At 52.3% G+C, this 24,437-nt stretch overlaps 1 protein-coding gene across 1 annotated transcript in view; it reads left to right on the forward strand.

The window, feature by feature from the left end:
* EFNA2 (ephrin A2) overlaps positions 1–24,437 on the forward strand; it is a 140,395-nt gene that overhangs the window by 86,557 nt on the left and 29,401 nt on the right. The window lies entirely within an intron of this gene.

Genomic DNA, 24,437 nt, shown 5'->3' on the forward strand with positions numbered 1-24,437 from the left:
TTGAACCAGCGACCTAGAGATGAAAAGCCCCCTCTTCCATGACTGGTCCCCCAGGCCACTCACCTCCCCTATAAGTGTCTGACTTTATTTGTGTAAGATAGGGATAATCATATTCATTGTAAAACAGCGCAGGAGCGGCTCCATTGTCAAAAGTGGCCTGTGCAGATCCCCACACAGGGACTGTGGGGGAAGCTTTGGTTTCCATGGCCAAGTGAAAATCCCAAGAAGCCATGGACTGGACCTGATTCCTTGGAAACACAGGGGCTGGGCAGTGTTTCCCCATAGCTTTCATTCACTTGTAGCCGATAGCAGTGTTCTTAATGCTCCAAAGCCATGTATTCTAGCAATATCCTCATGCAACCATGTCATGAGAAAATTCCTTCTCGAAGTCATGAGGTTTGTGTTATTAGAACCCTAGCCATACAAATAATACCTTAATTAACTGGTGTGTGTGTGCGCGCGTGTATCTCATTGCCTTCTGCTGGAGGGAATCAGAACTACTTTATAGTGTGTAATATGCCCTATACTGCTGCTAACTAGGGAAGATTCTCCTTCAGCTTACGTGAAAGGGACTTGTGTTTTTGTAGTAGGAGAGTTTGAGTTCTTTCCCTCCTGTCACTGTGTGGTGGCCCCAGGATACATCAGGGTGACAGCTGTGAAGTCTTAATTGGCCTCGATTTGTTACAATAACAATATGTCCTTCCTCAGGCTGAGGATCTCAAAGCACTTTACAAACATTAATGGGATAAGCCTCACGACCCCCCACTGTGAGGCTGAAAAATATTCTTATCCTCATTTTACCGACGAGGAAACACGCACAAAGAAGATCTGGTGACTCACCCGAGGTGGCTCAGTGAGTCAGTAGCAGAGCTGAGAAAAGAACCCAGCCATTCTGGTGCCAGAGCTGGCGAACAGCAGACTGCACTGCCTCTAAATGCAGCCCTAGATGGGAGAGCTGGGGGTATTTGCTCTTCCTCTATGAGAATTACACGCTTCTCCTGTTCAGTTAACAGGTCAGTGGTAGCAAGCAGCTCGGTAATTCACCGTTGTGAGAAATCTTGTCATTCAGGGGTGCGGCGGCACAAGTGTAGCTGGACATGCTCAAAAAAAAGTGGTTATTGAAGTGAAAGCGCAGGATGCAGTCGCGCATCCAGCCGGGCTGTGATTAAAGACGGAGGGAGCATTTGTAAGAAGGGTGGATACTGTTCCATTCTCGAGTCACTGGGCCAGATCTTCAACTGGTGTAAATTGATGTAGCTCTTCAGTGGAGCTGGGCCGATTTACGCTGTCCGGGGACTTGGCGCCAATGGAGCCGTGATGCTTTACACCAGCTAAGGATCTAACCCTCTAAGTTGCTTTTCTGCTGCTGAAATATTCCCCCCCCCATTGAAGCGTGCAGTTGGTTTCTATGTAGCAGGAAGAAACACACTGAAAGTCTGGAGTAGGTTATTACTGTCTGGGATCCCATTAGCCTTATCGCTTGTGCTTCGCCCTGGTCCTTTATATCATTATCTGCCTCCCCACAAACCTGAGCAGCTCTAAGCTTTCAACCAGCAGCTCCCTGGCCATTAGTCCAGAGCCTCCAAAATTCAGGTACGTGCCATTCGTGGAATCAAGTGACTATATAATAATTTGCTGTTCTCTAGCGCATTCCGCCAAGGAGTGCAAAGTGCCTGGTAAATATTGATGATTTAAATCACGCAGTTATCATTTAAATCACCAGGATAGGTCATGTCATCTCCATTTTGTAGAGGAGGCGACCAATTGGAGAAGGAACATATATGAGGAAGGGCACTGGACTGGGACTCAGGAGATCTGCTGCTCATTCCCTGTGAAAGGGGGTAATAATCATTCCTTTATCGGCCGTGTCTGTTTCGAGTGTAAGCTCTTTTGGGGCGGGGACTGGCGCCCATTATGCATCTGTACAGCGGGGCCTCTAGGTACTACTTCGCTACACAGTCATACGAGGACGAGATCTCTCCGAGGTCAGGACTAGAACCCAGGTGTCCTGCCAGCGTCCCACAACGAGCTCCCCTCCCATCAGCTGGAGTGGCTGTTTATTCCTTTGCTAACTGAGATCCCCACCTGGGCTGGTGGGCGTGTGCTGCGCGAAGTGCACTGCTCCTGCAAAATGATTAGAGTCCCCATGAGTCGTTGCAGGCTGACCCGTGGAGAGATTATAACCCTGTTTTCAGCACGTCCTCTGGAGCACACGTTATTCTGTTTTCATGAGCGTTTAGCTTGCGCCATCGAGGGGCCGGTAATTACACCTTAACTGCTGGCGGGAGCAAGAGATAATTACCTCGCCGCTTTCTGGAGTTCCGCAGACCTGCACAGCAATTGCAACTCCGTGGGGCCGCGGCGCTGAGGGACAGCATGTGGGGAATGTGCCCCTGCGCTCTCCCTGGGGGCCAAGTGCATTTCTGGGGTGCGGTGCATCCCCCACTTCCTGGAATGAGACTTGAGAACTTGCCCCACCCTCACCCCGTCAATAGACGCCTGCAAGGTCCTCGCCCAGCAGAGAGCGCCAAGAGAGTAACTTAGAGGGAGTGTTCTCTAGTGGTTACAGGAGTGGGGTGGAGGAGAGAGGTGTCAGGACTCCTGGATTCTATTCTTGTTCCGCATGTGGCCTAAGAGAGAAAGTAGGGGGTGCTGGGAGCCTATTTCCAGCTCTGGGGAGGGAGTGTGGTCGAGGGGGTTAGAGCAGCAGTGGGGCTAGGTGTCAGGACTCCTGGGTTCCGTGCCAGCTCTGAGAAGAGGATGGGGGCTCTAGTGGTCAAAGCACAGGTCTGGGAGTCAGGACTCCTGGAGCCTCTGTCCAGTGGTTAGAGCAGTTTATGTGGGGTGGGGGGTGGGGGAGGACTCCTGGATTCTGGCCAGATCACCATACAGGGGGACAAACAGACCCTTCCCCATAGGGGTCAGTCCTGCATGGAGTGCAGACCAGTCTCCTCTGCAGGTTTTATTTTTTCACCCACATTGAATGGACTTCACCAGCGGATCTGGCTCCCCCAGCCCTGAGTGCAAGCAGAAGAAGCCGTCCCTCCAGGCCCAGCTTCTGCACGGCTCCAGCTGAGCAGCGAGGCAAAGCACAGCTCCCTTTGTGTAACCTGGGCAGACCCCGTTCTCCGGCCGGGCCCCTGTCTGCGAGAGCTGGGAGCCCGGGCCGGGAGCCCGAGCCGACCAGGCACAGAACAAAGAGAGGCCCTGTGTGGTGGACTTTGTTAGCCTGTGTATTTGGGGTGCCAGATAGGATTGATTTCTGCCTGCAGCGGGAGCGCCCCGACACGACTGTTAGCCCGATTGGTCCCCCCGTCCCCACGGTTACATTCATTGTTATTAAAAATTAAAGCCGTTTGTCTCCTTGGGGAGCTGGGGAAAAGTCTTTTGGCAGAAACACAATGCTGAGGGGGCAGAACGACACCTGGACGGGCTCTGCACGTGCACTTCCCCCCCCCCCGCCCCCCAAGATAAATCACACGGCCCCAGAAAAGAACGGCCGAGCATCTCACAGGAGGCAGGAGGGCAGGCGGAGTTGTGTGTGGAAGAGAGATGTGTTGTGTGTCCCCATGAGACACAGAATGTATGCGGGTAGGGGATTGGGGGGGAGGCTGTGTGAGTCGAGGTGTTGCGGGGATGTGTCGGTGATACAGTGATTTCTAAAGGAAGGCCCAGGCTGGTCCACGTCCCCATGCAGATACCTGAGTGCCCTGATCTCGTGTCTCTCAGTGCCTCTACTAGGCAAAATTAGAAAACAATGATTAAACAAAAACGCCGTGTGCAGGCTGGTGTGGTGCCAGCCGAGGCCCCTCCCAGCCCACTCGCTAGCCCCCCACCCTGTCTGGGAAAGCCAGGACAATGGCTCGGCTTTGCAGCGTCATCAAACCGGGCCACTGGCCAACAGGGAGAGCAGGAGGTTCCAGAGACAAAGACTCCTGCCAGAAGCCCCCCTTCCTGCAAGCCAGTGGCTCTCAAACTTTTCTACTGGTGACCCCTTTCACACAGCAAGCCTCTGAGTGCAACCGCCCCCCTTATAAATTAAAAACACTTTTTAATATACTTAACACCATTATAAATTCTGGAAGCAAAGCGGGGTTTGGGGTGGGGGCTAGGGTGACCAGACAGCAAGTGTGAAAAATCGGGACGGGGGTGGGGGGGGTAATAGGGACTGTCCCTATAAAATTGGGACATCTGGTCACCCTAGTGGAGGCTGACAGCTCACAACGCCCCATGTAATAACCTCGCAACCCTCTGAGGGGTCCCGACCCCCAGTTCGAGAACCCCTGCTGTAAGCCATGGGACCACAGGTTAGTGGCAAGTGTGGAAAGTGCACTTGTGAGAATGTGTGCGTGTGCACGAGGGTGTGTGTTCATCCTTCGCTGCATGGCTCATGCATGTCTGTAAGTGTGGGGGGGGTGGACTTGGGGGTGCGGAAGTGTGTGTGCATGGTGCCTGCAGAACCAGGCATGTGTGGGTGTGTTTCTGGGCGTGTGTGGATGTGTACACGTGGGCTCAGGCTTGCCTCCGTGGTCCTTGAATGACTGTGCATGTGTGCTTGGGGCCAGTCAGTGAAACTTGCCAGACTCCAGGCTTGGTCAATAACCCACACGGCAGACCAAATTCCCCCCCACCGTTTGCAAATGGCAGGAGAACGGGGGCTGGGGCCGGAGCAACCTTGGGCTGATATTAGGGCGACCAGACAGCAAGTGTGAAAAATCGGGATGGGGGTTGGGGGTAATAGGAGCCTATATAAGAAAAAGACCCCAAATTCGGGACCATCTCTATAAAATCAGGACATCTGGTCACCCTCGCTGATATTTTGGTTTCACGGGAGCAGAATCTGGTGTTTGCTTCAGCTGCCTTTCCCCTCACTCAGGGGAGCTTGACCAACACGTGACCAACAACTCCTCTGGGAAGGCCCATCCCAACCGCCGGATGGTCAGCAGCCCTCTTTGCTCCCCCAGCTTGTCTCGGAATGATGGGCCGAGCTGAGGAGCTGGCGTTTGGGAATCAACCGAGGGAAACAAATGAAGAGTGAAGAAGAAATTATTAGGCGGAGAGAGGGGAGGAAAAGTTTGCATCCATCAGCTCAGGGAGGAGCTGAGATGTCCCTGTCACTGTCTGGGAGGGAGAGGTTTGCTGCTTCATGGGGTGTTTTTCTGGTTTTGTTTTTTTCTTGTAAAGGAGCTAAGTGGCGTGAGATTTATGAAGCCCAGACAGGGGAACGCTCTCGCTCGCTCTCTCCCTCGCTCCTTCCAAAGTGCTGCCTAATCACAGGTTGTAGCTCTGCTCTGGACAAGGCTGCATCTCAGCTGCTTGATAAAATGCAGCCCCCAGACAGCGCCCCGGCTAACCCAGCCCCGATGGCAGATAATAGAGGGGCCATTTGACAAAAGGCTGCCACAATCCCAGCGGCACAATCAGTCACTTTCGCTGCCCGGGATGGCCGTGTGGGACGTGCATGTGTGGATGTGGAGGAGTGCATGTAAAAGCGTGTGTGTTCACCTCGGTGCATGCACATGTGGACACGTGTGGGTGCATGGGTGCACACATAGCCTGCATGTTTTTGTGGGCATGTGTGCATGTATACATGTGTATAAATGGGCTTATAAACCTGTGCGCGTGCATGTTTACACGATTGCGTGTGTGTTCATGTGTGCACATATATGACTTTGTGTGTGCATGAGTGCATATAGCTGGAAATCTGTGTTCATGCATGTTCGCATGGCTACCTATGAATGTGTATGCTCGCATGTGCTTGACAGACACACCCGAGTCCGCAGTTTGGAGACTGGAGAAGGAGGAGCCTTTATCTTGCCAGACAGGGATTGGGGAAGTAAAAACACCAGAAGGGGAATCAAACTGAGAAGTGAATTCCATCCCCACTCGGGGTGCCGGCTCTGGGGGAGGGAAGATGTGGCAGGAATCATTTGTTCCCCAGGAATTGAGGTGACCCCCCCTTTCCTCCCCACCCCTACATTCCTCCTGGCAGAGGAGGGGTCAGGGAGTGTTGCGCCCTGTCCTCAATGGGGCAGACTGTAGTCATCCCCCGCTAGAGCAGATCACAGCACTGAGCCGACGGCTGGTGTGTTCGGCAAGCGAGCTGTCATGCAGAGAGCAGTGATAGGCCCTTGGGGAATGGATGAAGGCAGTTTATACCCTTGCTCCAGCATCTCCCTTCGCGTTGTCCCAGCTCCTCCTCAGACACTGAAATGCAACAGTCTACACAGGGCTTGGTCTGCCCTCAGTGAGGCGAATGGAGGGGCATGTGCACCTCGTGAGGGGGCGAGAACTCCTTAGTATGCGTCCCCCCTAACGCTCATCCACCAGCAGGAACATGGGCCAGTAGTCATAGCAGGGCACCAGGACAGCTGGGTTCTATTTGCAACTCCAAGAGAGGAGGGTGGGCTAGTGGTTAGAGCAGTGTCCCTGGGGTTTCTGTTCCTGCCCTCGGGTGGTGAGTGTGGGCTAGTAGTTAGAAAACTCACTGGTAGCTCAGGACTCGTGGGTTCTTTTTGCAGTGGTGCCTCAGACCCCCCTGCCCCCCATCTGTAAATTGGGGGTAACAATATAGAATTGTACGACTGGACAGGACCTCGAGAGGTCATCTAGTCCAGTTCCCTGCGCTCATGGTAGGACTGAATATTATCTAGACCATCCCTGACAGGTGTTTGTCATAGAGTCACAGACTTTAAGGTCAGAAGAGACCATTATGATAGTCTAGCCTGACCTCCTGCACAATGCAGGCCACAGAATCTCACCTACCCACTCCCACAGCAAACCCCTAACCTATGTCTGAGCCACTGAAGTCCTCAAATCATGGTTTAAAGACTTCAAGGTGCAGAGAATCCTCCAGCAAGTGACCCGTGCCCCACACTGCAGAGGAAGGCGAAAAACCTCCAGGGCCTCTGCCAATCTGCCCTGGAGGAAAATTCCTTCCCGACCCCAGATATGGCGATCAGCTAAACCCTGAGCATGTGGGCAAGACTCACCAGCCAGAGACCCAGAAAAGAATTCTCTGTGGTAACTCAGATCCCAACCCATCCAACATTCCATCACAGACCACTGGGCATATTTACTGCTAATAATCAAAGATCAGTTAATTGCCAAAATTAGGCTATCCTGTCATCCCATCCCCTCCATAAACTTATCAAGCTCAGTCTTGAAGCCAGATGTGTCTTTTGCGCCCGCTGCTCCCCTTGGAAGGCTGTTCCAGAACTTCACTCCTCTGATGGTTAGATTGTCCAACCTGTTCTTAAAAGTCTCCAATGATGGAGATTCCACAGCCTCCCTGGGCAATTTAGTCCAGTTCGTAACCACCCAGTTAGGAAGATTTTCCTAATGTCCAACCTAAACCCATTTAAGTCCATTGTTTCTTGTCCTGTCCTTGAGGTTAAAGAGAACAATTTGTCTCCCTCCTCCTTGTAACAACTTTTCATGTACCTGAAAACTGTTATCATGCCCCCTCTCAGTCTTGTCTTCTCCAGACTAAACAAACCCAATTTTTTCAATCTCATAGGTCATGTTTTCTAGACCTTTAATCGTTTCTGTTGCTCTTCTCTGGACTTTCTCCAATTTGTCCACATCCTTCCTGAAATGTGTCCCCCAGAACTGGACATGATACTCCAGTGGCGGCCTAATCAGTGCGGAGTAGAGCGGAAGGATTGCTTCTCATGTCTGGCTTACAATGCATATTCCGACACCTTTCCCACCGCAGCACTGAGATGCAGCCACCTCTGGGCTGGAGGCATGGCACAGCGAGCGCTTGGCCAAGACATCGAGACAAACCTCTGGTGCCCAGTGTGCCCAACCCGGGCCTAGCCCCCATTGTATAGCTTAGTCAGTGAGTGCACAGGGCCTTGGGAGCCGTGGCTGAAAGGGGCAATGGAAGGGCAGAGAATTACCCTCACGTTATGCTGCAGAGAGGAAGGACAGGTTTGCGGATGCTGGCCTGGGGATCAGGAGTTTGGCGTTCCAGTTGTATCTCTGCCACAAGTTTTCTGGGGAGCCTGGGGCAAGTCCCTTCCGCTCTGGTTTTCAATAGCTCAGTTCCACCAAGATACAGAGCCAGGCTTTCAGAAGAGCTCCGAAAGCTGGCTCAGGAGCTGTAAGTGTCCCACTGAGCAGGGGTGCTGAGTGGTTGAAAATCTGGCCTGTAAACCACCCCTGCAGCCTCAGTTTCCCTATCTGTAAAATGGGAATAACAACCTTTTCTTTGTCTACGTCGCCTGTAGGCCCTTTGGAACAGGACCTCTCTCTCCCTCTCTGTGCACAGAACCCTGACCTGGGTCGGGAACTACAGTGATGCTGTTACTGGCAGTGTTTTTAAGCTTGCTGGATCAGGACATTTGGAAAGCAGAAGAATAGAGCGGGAATTCCCCCTCCCCTCTCCCTGCCAGTCCCAGCCCCACCCTGTTCTCATTCCTCCTGGATGAGTTTTAAAGCAGGGTTTTTCTTAGCAGACGAATTAGTGATGTGCCTCATTGAGACAGTTCAAATCCCACTCATTTTAATTATCGCAGCCTGGCAGCCCTGCTGTGGGTATCACACGGGGCGACGGGGAGCTTGCCAGGTGGGGGTTTTATATTAAACGCTTTTGACATTTTACGAACTGAATGACTTAAATGATAACAAATTAACAGACGGCTCTGTGCGTGCGGGTGAGGCTGTGTCTGTCTGTCTCTGTGTGTGTCTGCATGCGGGTGTGAGTTTCTGAGTCTGCGTGTGTCTCCTATGTCTGTTGCTCTGGGTGTTTGTGGCTGAGTATGTGAGTTTATGTCTGTCTCTGTGTGTGTGTGTGTCTCTGTATGGTTGTGTTTTTCTCTATGTGTGTCTCTCTCTGTCTCTGTGTGTATATACGCACATGTGTGTGTGTTTCCGTGTGTGTCTCTGGGTGTGTGTCTCTCTCTGTATCAGTGTATGTGTGTGTGTCTGTCACTCTGTTTGTGCATTTGTGTGTCTATGTTCCTCTGTATCTCTGTATGTCAGTCTGTGTGTGTCTCTGCCTCTGTGTTTGTGCATTTTGTGTGTGTGTGTTTGAGTGTCTATGTTTGTCTGTGTCTGTGTCTCTCTGCCTCTCTTGTGTTTGTGCATTCATGTCTGTGTCTCTGTATGCACTTTCATTTGTGTGTGTGTGTGTGTGTGTGTGTGTCCGTCCGTCCGTCCGGTTGTGTGTGACTTTCTGTGGCCTGGAAGGTGCTGAGCTGTAGGCTGGCAGCACGGATCCCGTTCTTTCTCCCTGTCGCTGCAGCATTAGGGTCCCGGTGTCATTGCTGACTTCGCTCCTCTAACAAGCTCTGACGGTGCCTTCCAAACGGCTGCCTTTGTGATCAAAAGTGCAGTGAGGTTATTTCATACACACAGACAGTCTGGGTAATAAATCCGAGAGTTTCAGGAGTGGAGCTGAAGGAAAAGAAAGCTTTTCAATCCTCTGGGGGACCCAGAGATCAGACAGGCTGGAAAGGTCCAGGGCATGATCCCCCTTGTTGCAAACTGATCTGATAGTCACCTTTCTGCCATGCAAACGGCACAGAGGTCTATCGGGAAGTCTGCAGAGTCCACGCTGCACGGGCCCCGGCTGAGCATATGACGAATGCAGTTGTATCAGCTCTTCCTCAATTCATTGCACCCTGGCAAGAACACTGGTCGCCGGTGGGACCTTAGGGCGTGCTGCGCTGAATGGAGTTTGTCCAGAGTGGTTAATGCCAGAGTAACGCGGAGTATTAGTGTATCTCCCCGGGTATTCCAGCCAGAGTAACGCAGAGTATTAGTGTATCTCCCTGGGTATACGTTATGCAAGAGTAACGTGGAGTATTAGTGTATCTCCCTGGGTATTCCAGCCAGACATACGTTATGCCAGAGTAACACGGCGTATTAGCATATCTTCCAGTGTGCTCCAGCCAGAGTGACATGGAGTATTAGTGTATCTCCCCATGTATTCCAGATAAAGGTACTTAATGCTGGAGTAACATAGAGTATTAGTGTCACCTCTGGTATACTCCAGATAAAGGTACTTAGTGCCAGAGGAACCTGAAGTATTAGTGAATTATCCAGTATGCTCCATGCCAGAGTAGCGTGGCCTATTAGCATGCCGTCAGGTATACTCCAGCCAAATGTACTTAATGCTAAAGTAAGTGGGAGTATTGTATCGTCTGGTGTATTCCAGCAAAAAGTACTTAATACTGGAATAATATGGAGTGTTAGTGTATCTTCTGGTGTATTCCAGAGTAACTGGGAGTATTGACGTGCCTTCCAGTGTACCCCAGCTAACGGTACTAAATGCCACAGTATTGCAGGGTATTAATGTGTCAATGTCTGAGAACCAGGAAGTGTCACTGGATCTCCCAGGACTCCTTGGCCTGATACAGCTCATGCTGGAGCAGTGTGAAGTGTAACTGGAGATGAAGGTGGAGTGACAGGAAGTATTAGTGTCTCCTCAGGTATGCGCTGATTCATTTGGATTTGGTGGCGGGGGCAGATGACTGAGGGTCACTCCAGCTCTCTGTTCTGGCCTCAGAAGGAGCCGGGTTCCAAGCTGCCTGGGATCCGCAGGACACTAGTCCCATGAGATACTGGTTTTCCATGTGCTGCTTCTCTCGGTGGCCAGCGGGAGGTGCTGGAGACAGCATCCCATGTGGTGCTTAGCTCAACTCTCCGGGTCCTTTCAGTGCACCAGCTGGGCCTCTCACTGAGCCGCTGCGGCTAGTGGCCGGTCTGACTGTCTGAATCTTCTCCATCCGCAGGAGCTTCCAAGCCTGTTGGTGCTTCCCGAGGCTCCTCTGGGGGAGCCATGACATCTGTATTCGGCGCCATGCTTGGTAGCCTGGGTTAGACCCGAGGCCTGGGCACTGCATTCTTTACTTTTGCCCTCTGCTCCCACGTGAGCAGGGAAGCAGCAGAGCTCGAGGATCAGGCACAGGCCGCATGCACACACGCAGACACACTCATGCATACACATACATACCCGCACACACAGAGGCAAAGAGAGAAACTGCTTAAAAACCCAATTGGGCCTCTGGAATGTGCTTATTGCAGCGTTCAGCAAAGCCATCGGGAGGGAATATTTGATCAGGAAGAAATGTAATATTTATAGGAGGGGTCAAATCAGCAGGGGGAAACAGATACATAAATAAAAATGCGCTGGCAAAGAAAAGCCAGGACAGACACGCTGAGACAAAGCCGTGTGGGGGCCTTGGAGATCATGCACACAACCCTGGGGAGGTCCTGCAGTGGCAGAGGTCCCCACAGGAACATCACCTCTCCAGCCTCAAAAACTTCCGCAGCTATTGGGGCGCCCTGCTCAGATGGAGCCCATCTTTGGTCTCCGTGGCACTTTCTGGCTTTCAAGGATGCTCAGCACCTGGCAGCTCCCGCTGAGAACAATGGAGCATATCCCTCGCTTACAGGCTGGGAGGGGTGGATTGGACCTGCAAGTGGCCGTGATAAGCTTTGAGCACGTGCAAGGAACGGGAGCCACGGGGCAGCCCTGTGGGTCTGATGCATGGCCCGTTTCCCTTGGGGCGTGCTGTCCATCTGTCCTGCCATTCCAATGGTTGATGGTCCAGCTGGGCATGCTAGCAACTGAAGAACAGGGGTGGCTAGGGCTGCTTGAGAGATGGCATCATGTGTGCACCAAGCCACACCTAGCATCGTGGTGCCTCTGATGTGGCCTGACCTCCCAGCACTGGGGGGGACTTGGTTCAGGCAAGTCCCTGGCCTGAATGATTACCTGTGCTTAAGGACCTCTCTGTGTCTCTCTAGGGGCTTACGTTGCAGCTGTTCTCATGGGCACTCCCCATTGGAGCTGGGCAGCTGGCTCGTCGCTTGCGTCCACATGGATTCCTACCGGGCGACCCAGGCTGTGCTTTGGGTAATGCAACCTCAACCATCCCAGGGAACAGCGGAGTTGGTTTGCAGCAGGGAGGGGTGATCCAGGGAGCTGAGGATGAGGTTGCCAAGGTGTAATTTGCTGGGAAGCTTAATCAATCCTCTCTACTGTACTTTATCATGATGTCCCAAGGGGCCAATTAATGTGTCTCAACATCCCAAACCAATACGAATCATTTCAAAGCCACCTGGACGCCATCTGCCACTCAGAGCCCTGCACCACGGGTCAATACCGCCTGTCAATCCCCAGCAAACGGGGCATCTCGGCTGATGGGCCAGGGGGCAGGGTACGGAGAGAGTCACATTTGCTGGGGTTGGACTTAATAAATAATAAAAATGTATCTGGCTGGGTCCTTACATGGTGAAAATTGTTGCAGAGCCACTGAAGTCAATTGAGTTATACTGTTTCCCATCAGCGGGGGATCTGACCCATTGACTCCCATGGAGCTGGGTTGACTCATGCTACCCAGTGATCTGAGCCCTTGACTCTGACAGGGCTGGCCTGATTTACACCATCTGGGGATCTGGCCCCATTCTACCCTTCACCGAAGGATCCGGACTCCTTTTTAAGTAAAGTTTAAGTATCATTATCCCCCGTGTATGTTTCAGTGGCGGTGAAATGACTCGCCAAAGGATCGGGGCAGTGCAGGGAATAGAAACCCACATCTCCTGAGACGCAGTCCCTGCCTCTAACCAGAAGACCGCGCTGCCTTGGAATCCTGGTAGCCTTTCCCTAAAGCGGCTTGGGCATTTAGGCTGTGTTCTTATAGAGAGCAACTCTGGAGGAACACCGCAGTGATCCAGGGTGTGGGGAAGGAGGGTGAGAGCTGCACACACTGGGCTCCGGGAAGACGAACCCCAGCGTAAAGAGGAGGCTTTCGGATCGACGCTGAAGCCTGTAGAAAGGCTGGGCTTTGGGCTCTGAAGAGTTAGGGGGAAGTTCCCAGCCCTGGCACAGATTTCCTGTGTGACCTCGGGCAAGTTGCGTAGCCTCTCTGTGCCTCCACTTTCCATCTGTGAAATGGGGCTAACCCATCCTTTATCTGGATTGCGAGCTCATTAGGGCAGGGACTATCTCTTAGTCGGGCATGGTGGGTGCCTAGCACCCTGGGGGCCTGATCTCAGTTGCGGCCTCTAGACGCTGCTGTAAAATAAACCCTCCTGAAGCCCAACTGACATCTGGAAGCCAGACCCCAGAGCACTGGAGAGAGGCTCTCTGCTGTGCTGAGCCAGAAGTATGGCATTCCTTGGCCCCGTTCGCAGTCCCTGAGAAGAAAGGAGTGAGCTGCAGTAGAACAGGCTGGGCAGCTGCCTCTGTCAGTCCCCACTCCTGGCTGCTCCCACCCTGGATCCCATCGAGGTTCAAAGTTAGGGCAGGGACTTTGCTTAAATGCTCCCACTGCTGCGGGACCGCGTCGGGAGCAGAGGACTGGCAATTACCTATGAAATCGGCATGTTAGATATTGGGACCTTACGGAGAATGTGCTGGAATGGAATGGAAATGGCCACATTTGGGTGTCCTTCCCTGACTGGAAAATCAGCGACCTTGATTTCCAGGGATTCTACCCCCAGGTGGAGGACTGGGTCCCATAACCCAGAGCCGCTGCTATGCTCAGGATCCGTAGCAATGAGAGGCCAGGCAGGGAACCCAGGTTAGGAGCAGGGTTCATACCTCGGGGAGCATTTGGACCACAGGTGAACTTAAAGTCAGGGAGAGAAAAACAGTATATGGCACTCCCACTGCTGGCTGATTCGCACACTGCAAGGGCTTAGCTTCTCAAAGCCTCTCCAGAGGAAAAAGCCTTGAGAGAGACATCCAAAGGGCCAAATGCAACACATGGGCGTAGGGAGCCTGTACAGGTGTAAGTCACAAGTGCAGATGGCTTATATGCAACCTAGCATGTACATGACGTGGCAAACCGTGGGCTTTTATTTGTGCGAAGGGATGTCAGAAGTCAATAGCTGGGGGAATGGGTTGTGTGATGTCCGGAATGATAGACAAGGCCTCGTTTTTATGCCTAACGTATAGGGCTTAGGTCATCCTTTCGCTCTTCCTCGCTGTTGTATCGGAGCACTGGCAGGATTTATATCCGGATGAGATTGGGAGGTATTATTCCTGTTTTGCAGAATGGGGAAACTGAGTCACAGAGCGGGACGACCTGCCCAACCCAAGGCAATGACAGAACCAGGAAGAGATGCCAGGAGTCCTGAGTTCTTGTGCCTTTTGGAAGTCAAAGAGCTTGCTACAGACAGACAGTGTCTCCCCTTGTAGGCAGGGGCTAGGGGAACAGTGGCTGACCAGATCCCTTCTGCGGGCCGTATGTTTCCATCCTGGATGCCTGCTGTGAGTGAATGGAAACAGGGTGCCAAGATCAGGACGGGGTGGCTCAGGATAGGTGGGATGGTGTCACCTCTGAATCACTGCCCCAATTCCTGCCCATGTTGGAGTGACTAGGAACCGTTCTCATCTGGTGACAGGTTGGGAGAATGGGGGGTGGTCTCAGTCCAGCTTCTAGTGGGCACTGAAAGCATCATCTGACTTGGCATGAACTGCCCCTCCACACACCATGTGCCCTGTATTAGCAGAATGGGCCGAGAAGGCCTTTGATGCTATTCCATGCAGCACGGTCCTTCCAACTCAGCCGTGGCTGGAAGAGATCTGCAGGTGGGGGGGCACCAGCCCGCTTGCAGCCTCAGGGGCAGCATGGCTTCCTGACTGTGGTGCTCCCCTTCCCCTGGACTCCCCAGGCAAGACGCAGGCCCTGTGTGCCTGCCTCTGGGTTTCTGCAGCTCCCTTTCCCTAAGGGGGGTGGGGGGGCTGCACCCTGGAATGCGAATGTGCAAAGGAAAAAAAAACCCAGCCCAACAGCCAAGGGCTCCGTGCCTCTGACCTGCTCATGTGGAGAACCAGACAATGGGCTGTCTGTTGTCAGTGTGGTTTCAGGCTCAGATCCCAGCTGCAAGATACAGGCTATACAAGGCAAGGAAGAATGTTATCGGGCTGCTATCTGCTGGCTACACTGAAATGTAATCCTCGTTTGGGGTGTTGTAAGAGACGTGAACAGAGGCTGAGCGAGGGAAAGGACAGAGCTTACCGAGCGCTGGGAAATTTCAGAGATTCACCTTTTCTCTCTCCTGCGGCGCGCAGGGCAGACATTAGATGCATGCAGCCGACTATCAGTTAATAAAGACAAGTGCAAAATACAACACTTAGGAAAAGGAAGACTCAAACGCACAGCCACAAACTGGGGACGAATTGGGTAGGTGGCGATACTGTGGAAAAGGGGCTCCTTGTGGATCACAGATTTAATCTGAGGCAACAGTGGGCTGCAGCTGGGAAAAAGGCTAATATCACGCTGGAGTGTGTTAATGGGGTGTCGTGCGTCAGACACGGGAGGTGATTGTCTCCCCCTGGCGCTGCTGAGGCTCAGCCAGAGTCCCATGCCCAAGTCTGGGTGCTGGGCTTCAGGGAAGATGTGGACAAATTGGAGAAGTTCAGAGGAGAGCAACAAAAGTGATCAGAACCTGGGCTCTGAGGAAAGGGTTTAAAAAACTGGGCATGTTCAGTCTTGAGAAAAGACTGAGGAGGGACCTGATAACCGTCTGCCCACACACTGAGGGCTGTTATCAAGGGGATGCTGAGGTCTCCATGTCCGCTGTCAGTAGGACTAGAGGCAATGGGCTTCATCTACGACAAGGAAGATTCAGGTTCGATGTTAGGAATAAGGAGGCTCTGGAACAGACTTCAAAGGGAGGTAGTGGGATTCCGGTCACCGGAGATTTATAAGACTAGGTTGGACAACCCTGGTCAGGGATGGTCTAGGGTTACTTGGTCCTGCCTCGGTGCAGGGGGCTGGATACACTGACCTCCGGAGGCCCCTTCCAGCCCAACATTTCTGTGATTCTGCGCTCAGATGCCTGCGGGCAGATGCCTCTGTCCGTTCCCTCGCTCTGACTCTATTCATGTCTCTTGCACCTGAGTGAGGATGGAGCAACTACTGGTTTGCTCCCTCTTTGGCCACCTCACTCCAAATGCAATTGGGTCCCTTTAAGATCCCAAGCAGCCCAAAATACATAGCATGCTACTAGTCAGGGCAGAAGGCCTCCTGCTGGGGGGAGCGTTTGGCAAGGGGATCTGGAGAGGAAGAGGATGGGGGGAGTCCAGGGAGGGACTAGCCTTCGGCTACCTAAGCAAAGGAGCAGAGAGTCTCCTTCTCATTGTGTTAGTCCAGGAAAAACAACCTCTCTCGCTCATCCCTCAAATCCCCCCTGCCCCTCCAAACCGCTCATTGCCCCACTGAATATCATTCTGCTGCCTGCTGCAGGATGGGGCCCTTCCTTCTCCGTCTCATTCGGATATTGGAGAGGAAGGAGGGCACTGGCATGGGACTTAGGGGATCTGGGTTTGGATGCCCAATGTGACCCCGAGCAAGTCATTCCACCTCTCCGGGCCTCAGTCTCCCCATCTGTAGCATGGGGACAATGATCCTTCCTTTCCCTCTCAGCTCTTTGAGACCACTACAATCTTTGTTTGCACCTAGCACAGTCCATGACTGGGTCATTTAGGCACTACTGTAATACAGCTAATAAATCCTCCTCCTCGTAATCTTATAAGGTGCGGTAGGGGAAGGCAGTGTAGCCTAATGGGTAGGGCCTTGGGAGTCAGAGGGCCTGGGCCAAATTCCCAGCTCTGCCGGGTGACATTAGGCCAGTCCCTTCCCCAGTCCGTGCCACCACTTTGCCCTCTGGAGAACGTGCAGCGTGACCCCCCATTTGTAACATGCATTGAGTCGTGTGTGTGGAGCATGCTAGAGCCCTGAGTGTTATATTGGTGAACGACACCAGTCCAGGGGTTGGTTCTTGGTACATTGTCGAAACACCAGAGAGCCGCGGGGAAGAGAGAAAGAGTCCCTCCCCTCCGCCCCCATGCACTCACCTCTCCAGCAACCTAAGGTGTTGTGTGACAGAGCAGGTGCACCATCTGCCTCCAGGGAGCTGGGGTTTGGAAACCCAGCACTGGGTGGCACGTCCCCCAGCGATGAGCAGCTGGTTTCGAAGGTTGGGGCCTGTCTCTCTTTCGTTTTTAAAGCTTTGAAATGGTCCAAGAAACCAATGTCGAGGGGGTGGGGGGCGGGGGGAAATATCCTTGGCTAAGCCTGGCTCCCAGTCCTGCAGCCTTCGTCACTCCTTCGAACCCTCCGGGAGCCCACACAGAGATCTGGCCAAACCGATCAGATTGCAGGGGACCCCACTCCTGCTGCCGGCTCCGCTCTGCCGGCTTGGTGCCTCATTGAAATCAAAGGCACAGGGGACCCCCACTCCTCAGAGCCAGCCGCAGGATGGCCTTCGTCGAGCCATGGCCCCTCCCCGTGCCTCAGTTTCCCCCTCTGTAAAAATGAAGTGCGTGATGCTGAGTTGCTATGCGAAGCCCCTTTGAGATCTACGGATGAAAAGCTCTAGATAAGAGCCAGGGATTACTGTTATTATCACTTGGCGATTTCATCACCTCCACCTCAGAGCCGAAAGCGAAACCTTTCCCTCCTCCCCCCCATACCCATCAAATCCTCTCATCCGCCCCCCCCATTTATCACAGCTGATCGGTTCTAATTTAGCAGCTTTTCATCCAGCAAAGGCCCTCTGAGTTAGTTGGGTTTTTTTTTTTTTCCAAAAGACCCACAATAATAATTATTCCCCTGATAATCGTGCTTTCTTTCTCTCTCTCTCTTTCTTTCCTTGGGCTTTAATAACAATCATAACAATAAATAAATAAATAAATAAATACCTTACCAAAAAACAAAGGGAGGAGAGGAGAGGTGGTTTTTTCCCCTTTGTTGTGTGTGCGCATTTGAAAATTGGTGCCCGGTGAATCACGGCACTCGGTATTAATTTTACATTTTAAAATGTTACCTTGCCAGGGGCAGGGCTGGCATGACTGGATCGGAAAAGGAGAGGAGAGAGAGAGAAAACCCTTCTCCTTAATTAGCGTATTTCACTGTGTGATCAGAGTGCTTATGAAGCGAGTAATGAGGGGCATAGTAGCTTAAAGATTGCAAGAGAGGTGCTTCAGTAATATTCAGGGAACAGCCTTCCTCTTTCCTGCTCTCCATTTGTTCTCTCCTTCCTCCTTTCTTTTCATTCCCTCTTCCCTTTGTGATGACTGCGTGTCTTTTGTGTCATCCTCTTGAATCCCCTACTTTGTTTCCTGGCGGTTTGAGGGGCTGCATCAGTGTTTTCCTTTCTTATTTCACACACACACACACACACACACACACACACACACACACACACACACACACACATATCCCTGTCATTGTCTGTACATTTCATTCTTTCTTACCCTGCCAAGGCTGTGGGAATCGCAGTGTCACCGACTATCTTGCCAGTCTATCAGTAGTTGCGCAGTGTATGGTGCTTTCCTTAAAGCCCCACCTCCTGGAGTCATGAGATTTTCACAAGAACCTCAGCTTTCACTTACATTTTCTAGCTGTCTGAGTTGCAGAGCTTTAAAACGCCTTGGAGTGTGTGCATGCCAGAGAGAGCAAGAGTTATGGCATGTGTGTGCACTCGTGTGTGTCCGAGTGCGTGCATTTTCTCTGTGTGTGCGCGCATTGTGCACAGGTGTGTGCATGTGCCTGTGTGTGTGCATGCCTGAGCATGTGCATAGTCTCTGTGTGTGTGCATTGTGCATGAGCATTGGCAAGGGTCTGTGTATATACCTGTGTGTGCGCATTGTCTGTGTGTGCGCATCAGAGGAAGAGAATGGGGGGTATATGCCTCTGAGTGAGTGACTCTGTGTGTGTGTGTGTGTGTCAGAGTTTGTGTGTGTGTGTGCGCGTGTTGTGTCTCTCTGCTGCCCCATAGAACTGACCCCTGCCACTGCCTGGATTTTCATGACACACATAAATCAGCCAGACACACGTTTGTGCAGCCAGGAGAGCTCCACTCACCTCCTGCTGCAGGCTGACTGCTGGGCCAACATCTCCCCCCACACTCTGCCCTGGGAGAGAGAGGGGAACCCCTCCCTTTAAACTCTCCCACTGACTGGCCTCCATTGGCATGCAGCCCCTCTCCCTCCCCCTGCCTGGTTGTATTACACACACAGCAGTGTGTGCTTGGCTCGCAAGCAGGCCAGGGGCTTGGAGAAGGACGCCCATCCTACAGCGCTGAATTACCATTTAGAGACCCCGTGGGGCTCTGTTTGTCCACCAGGCCAGCTCCATCTAAATGGAGATGTGGCTGTATCTCCGCCACATGAGAGGGGACGTGATTTGTCGATTTGGGAGGTGGGGGGGATATGAATTTTCCTCTGAAATGGAGGCTCTTTAACCAGATGCTGCACAGCGGGCACCTTCCTGCGCCTCCCACCATGCGCACCCAGGGCACAGCACGGGGGTTGGAACCCACCCTCAGGGAGATGTGGGGAGCGGAGGTGCAAAATTCAGAACCTGGTCCGGCTCCTGCAGCTCAGATACTGCAGGGAGAGGTAGGAGGAGAGATTTCATACTCCAGGGTATGGGGGGCAGAGGCCTGGGGCTTTGGTTCAGGCCCATTATAAAGCTGGGAGGCCACTTGCAAAAGTCAGATCTGGGTCCGGATCCAAATTTCGAACCTCCCCAGACGTGGGAGTGCTTGGATCTGGGGCAGAGCTTCTGGCCTGTGTGTAAACAGCTCTGGGGGCTCAGTCTCACCACTTGATGCCTCCCCACCCCGTCTTCCCTGACAGTTCCACCCCCACCTCCCAATCAGTAACAGTGTGTGTGGTTGATGGCCCCCATGGGATGAGTTTGATGGGTCTTAGCCCAGCTCCCTGCAGCACAGGGGCCGGGTCGCCATATCCACTGTTGCATTCAGCGCTCACAGCACTCAGGAGTGTGAATCTTCCACCCCTCTGATTGGTGTAGCTAAGTGTAGACCAGGGCTCAGGCCTCATCTTCACTGCAGACTTAACATGGGTTCAAACATGCCTTTAACCCATTCCACATTCACACACTGATGTCTCTATCCTTCCCCCACAACAAAAGCATCCCTCACGCCCTGAGCTACTGGGCAGACCCCAAGTTAGCTCATCCTGCGTGTTGCTAACCTGAGATAACTGCAGTGAGAATGTGCAGCCATGGACACTCACAGGAATCAGTACCCGATGGTCCGCCAGTCCCTTTCATGGCCCTCCAAGAGGTCCGTTCCCATGAACTTTCTTGCCATCTCCCTTGCTCGGACCCCTGACGGAAGCAGTCTGCCTTCATGTGCCTCTGCTCAGCATCCTCGCTCCCACCCTGCTCACGGTTTCTTTAGGGCTAGCTGGGGGCGGGGTCCTTGAAACTCATGGAGGGATCCCCGAAAGTTTTCTGTTCTTCCACAGGACCACGGTCTGGATAATAGGGAGACACCCAGCTGGTTAGCTCCTAAAGAACTATGGGCCAGATCCCCGGCTGACATAAACTGGTCAGTGGAGTGACGCTGACTGAAACCGGCAGAGAATATGGATTTTATAATCTGGGTTGGTTTCCCACAGCTCTGGTCTCTCTTTGCAGCCGAGCGCTGTGGCTCAGTAGCGGTGGGCACACGGTTCTCAGATGGCCCTGGCCCAGCTGTTGGCCTTGTTCCACCAGTTCTGGTACCAATTCACCAGCCGCCTCCTGGCTCTGGGGCTGCACCAGGCATGCACTGCAGCGGGGCACAGCCTGGACTCTCACACACACACCCCCTGCCGCTCATGCCGCCCTCCCCCTCCACTCACAACAAAAGTTTGGGGGGTTGTGTGTCTTTTAAGGCTCCCCCATCCGGCGTTCATGAATAATTCCTCTTTTGGCTGCTGGAGTGTCAGTGACCTGCCTGCTGCCTTCGCAGAGGGGTGTCTACCCGCTTTTTTGTCTGCAGTGTTTTAAAGAGAGACTGACAGCTGACAAGGCTTCCCGTAGGGCCCAGCCCCCTCCCGTCCCTCGCACAACAGGGGGCCCATGTACTCCTGTCAGTCTCGCCTGACGGGGAATCCTAGGGCGGGAGGAGAGCAGGCCTGAGGGGCTACAGTGGGGTCTGTTCTTGGCCTGCTCTTTGCTTCGGGGGGCCCTAGGGGTTCTGTGAGAGGGGAGCAAACCCAGCATCATGCTGAGCTCTTAGTGCCCCAGGCATGAGCCCCTTCATACCCCTCACCCTGGTATCTGGTACCATCCTGACAAGGGAAATCTTCACTGGTGCCAGGACAGCGATGTAGGAGGACAGGCACGAACTCCTAACGGAGACACGCTGTGCTAGTCCCTTCTCAGGCTCATTAGTAGCATCCGTGCAGCGTGTTTACGCTGGAGGGGCTTGCACTGGCGCCCGTCACCGCATACAGTCAGGTACATCAGTGCAAAGAGCCACGGCGGGCACTGATTTTGGCCTGCTTCAGATGACTGTAGCTTGCCCTTGGTGGCTGTCAAAGCTCTTTGAGCACTGTTGTCCCCAGTGGAGAGACTGAGTCACAGAGTGGTGGAGCCGGGGATAGAACGCAAGCACCCTGACCCCTCCCCGGCCCTGTGCTCCGTGCCCTAAAACACAACTGCCTTTCTGCACGAGGATTCTTACTGTTGACTTCAATGGGCTTCGGATCAGGCCCCTAAGCTGGTATTTTCCACAGTCATCGGCACGATATAATATGTCGTCAGAAAGCCTGGCCCAAAAGGCACAGAGATACGACGTGTCTGGAAATCTCATCACATAACCAAAATATAAGCAGAAGGAGGAACGGTTTTATGTTAAGTGTCTCCTGGCATCTCGTGAATGCCCGTGGGTGTACGTACACACGCACCACGGCCCCAATTTTTATTCCAGATGTTCTGTGCTCTCTCAGCAACTTGGAAGTGAATCAGTCTCACAAACCTGCCCTAGCCTTGCTGATTCCGACAAGAGAATTTCTATTTGAGGGCAAGTGCCTCTATAGGAACTTAAAATTAATTAGCAGAGAAAACCCATTCGGTGTGGGGAGAAGGCAGGATTGTGCCTGAGGGGCTCGTGCATTTGACTGAGGAGTCCTCGTCAAACGCGAGGGCCAATCAAATCTACACAGTAAGTTATTTTAAATGTCCCCAGAAGGCGAGTGTGGGTTTGGAAGGTGGCGAACGGAGCTGCCTAGTCTTAGGGGACTGTGGTGTATCGAGGTCTAAAATGGGAATTGCCGAGGTATTGTAGAGTCATTTTCCAGCTCTGCTAATCCCTTAATCTCTCAGATAATCAGTACCAAAAACCATACATTACAATAGGATTGGAGCGCACATCTGCAGTAATACCAAAAGGGTTTGATGGTATCGCAATGCATAATGATTTTTTGTTACTTATTACCAAGTGTCACCAGTTTATTCCTCTTAAAACAGTGAGGTCCTGAATTTAATCTTGTAGCGCGAACGCAGATTCGGAGGGTTTGACTGGTGGTGAGGGCAGAGGACCTGTGTGTCAGGATTCCTGGTTTCTGTGCCTGATTTTGGAAGGGAGAGTGGTCTAGTGGTTAAAGTAAAGGGGAGTATGAGTCAGAAATCCTGGGGTGGTTGGGTGGCAGTTGTGGCCTGTGAAACACAGGGGCTCAGACTTAAACTCTGTTCCCAAGTATGTCACTAATCTGCTGTCTGGGCTTTTAGACAAGTTGCTGAATGTCTCTGTGCCTTAGTTTTCCTTCTGTAAAATAGGATGAGTCAAACCCCCCTTCCTGGGGCTTTTCGTGGGTTCCAGTAACTCAGGCCTGCACAACATACGGCCCAGGGGCCACAAGCGGCCCGAGAGGGCTCACCGTGCAGCCCACGGGCGGTGAGTAGGCAAGCGGTGGGTGAGGGGGGGATTTGAGGAGGCGAGCGGGCAGTGGCGGGGGGTGGGGGGAGTGGGCGAGCCGCAGGAGCGGGGCTGAGGAGTCAGTGGCTGACCTGTTCTACTGATGTGGTCTGGCTCCCAGCCCTTCTCCAAGGGTTGCAGCTGTCTGGAGATTGCTCATTCACACCTCATTCATTCAACAGGACAACTGATTACAAAGTGGGGGGAAGATCTTATTCTACTTCTAGCAAAAAGACATTTCTCTTTTACCTTAATTATACTAGCGTAGGGGCCTGCTATAACATATTACCAAGGTTTAATACCGCTGTTTCGGTGGGGTGGCGCTGGGGAAGGAGGGTTTGTTTCCATGGGGCGGGCAGTGCTGAGGGCGAGGTTGTTTCAGGGGAATGGTTCAGTGGCGCTGGGGGGGTTGTGTTTTGGGGGGGCTGGGCAGCACTGTGGGGGGTTTGACGGCGCTGGGGGCAGGATTCGGCAGGGCCGAGGGGTTTCAGCCCTCAGCTGTTTTCTTTGGAGTAACATGGCCCTCCCTGCTTTACGAGTTGTGCAGGCCTGCATTAACTGGTGTTTGTAAAGTGCTTTGAACTCTAGGTTGAGAAGCACTGGATAAGGGCAAAACTTTTACTGTCTGTTTCCCTTTGTAACGATGCTGGTTCTGGTGGGGCCCAACTGAGAGTAGCAATTCAGGACAAATTGCTTAAAGCAGGGCAATCACAGCCCAAGGCTGGAGTTCCTTTACTAATGAGGCAACCCAAAGCAGCCAAATAGAAAAGACTTCAGTTTTGCCCCACTGGCTAACCGCAGGCGATTCCCTTAGACACTTTAGTTTCCCAGTATCACCACCAGTACCACTCGTTATGGGGACAAATGGTTATGAAAACCAATGCCCCAGTAAAAGAAAAAAGGTTCTCTTGATCCCGAAGGACCAAACCCCAGACCTAGGTCAATAGACAAATCAGATCTTAGCCACAAATCACGCTGTTGCCAGTCCTTTAGCATTTAAAATCTAAAGGTTTATTCATAAAAGGAAAAAGCTATAGATGCGAGCTAGAATTGGTTAAATAGAATGACTCAATTATACACAGTAATGGCAAAGTCCTTGGTTCAGACTTGTAGTAGTGATGGAATAAACTGCAGGCACAAATCAAGTCTTTGGAGTGCATCCATTCAGCCCTTTGTTCAAAGCTTCAGTTTGTAGCAAAGTTCCTCCAGAGATATGAAGCAGGATTGAAGGAAGATGGAGGAGTTTTCAGGGCCTTTTTATATTCACACCTCTTTGTTCTTCCTGTGGAAAATCCCAGCAGCAAGATGGAGTCTGGAGTCACATGTCCGTGCTTGACTCAGTTTGCAGGCCAACACCATCGTTTGTTTCCAGGAAAGCTTAGATGCCCAGAATCGGCCTCTCCCAAAATCCATTGTCAGTTGAGTGTTTCTTGACTGGGCACTTAAGTTGCAAATTCCTTTCTCAAGAAGCTGACCAAATGCTTTACTAAAGCTACTTAGAATCAAAACACATTGATATACAAGTACAGAGCCAATATTCATAACTTCAACTACAAAAATGGCACAGAGCATAATCATACCCAGCAAATCGTAACCTTCCCACAGATCCCTCACAGGACAACCTTTGTACAGTATTTGCTGCAAATATATGAGTGGTTGCAACAGTGATCTATACGGTTACAGATTACGTCACTAACGCCACACCATTATTCTCTGTATAGGGGGTGGTTCGTTTGACACAGTGAAGGGCAGAA

This window comes from Gopherus flavomarginatus, chromosome 24, assembly GCF_025201925.1.
Source record: "Gopherus flavomarginatus isolate rGopFla2 chromosome 24, rGopFla2.mat.asm, whole genome shotgun sequence".
Taxonomy (NCBI): Eukaryota; Metazoa; Chordata; order Testudines; family Testudinidae; genus Gopherus; species Gopherus flavomarginatus.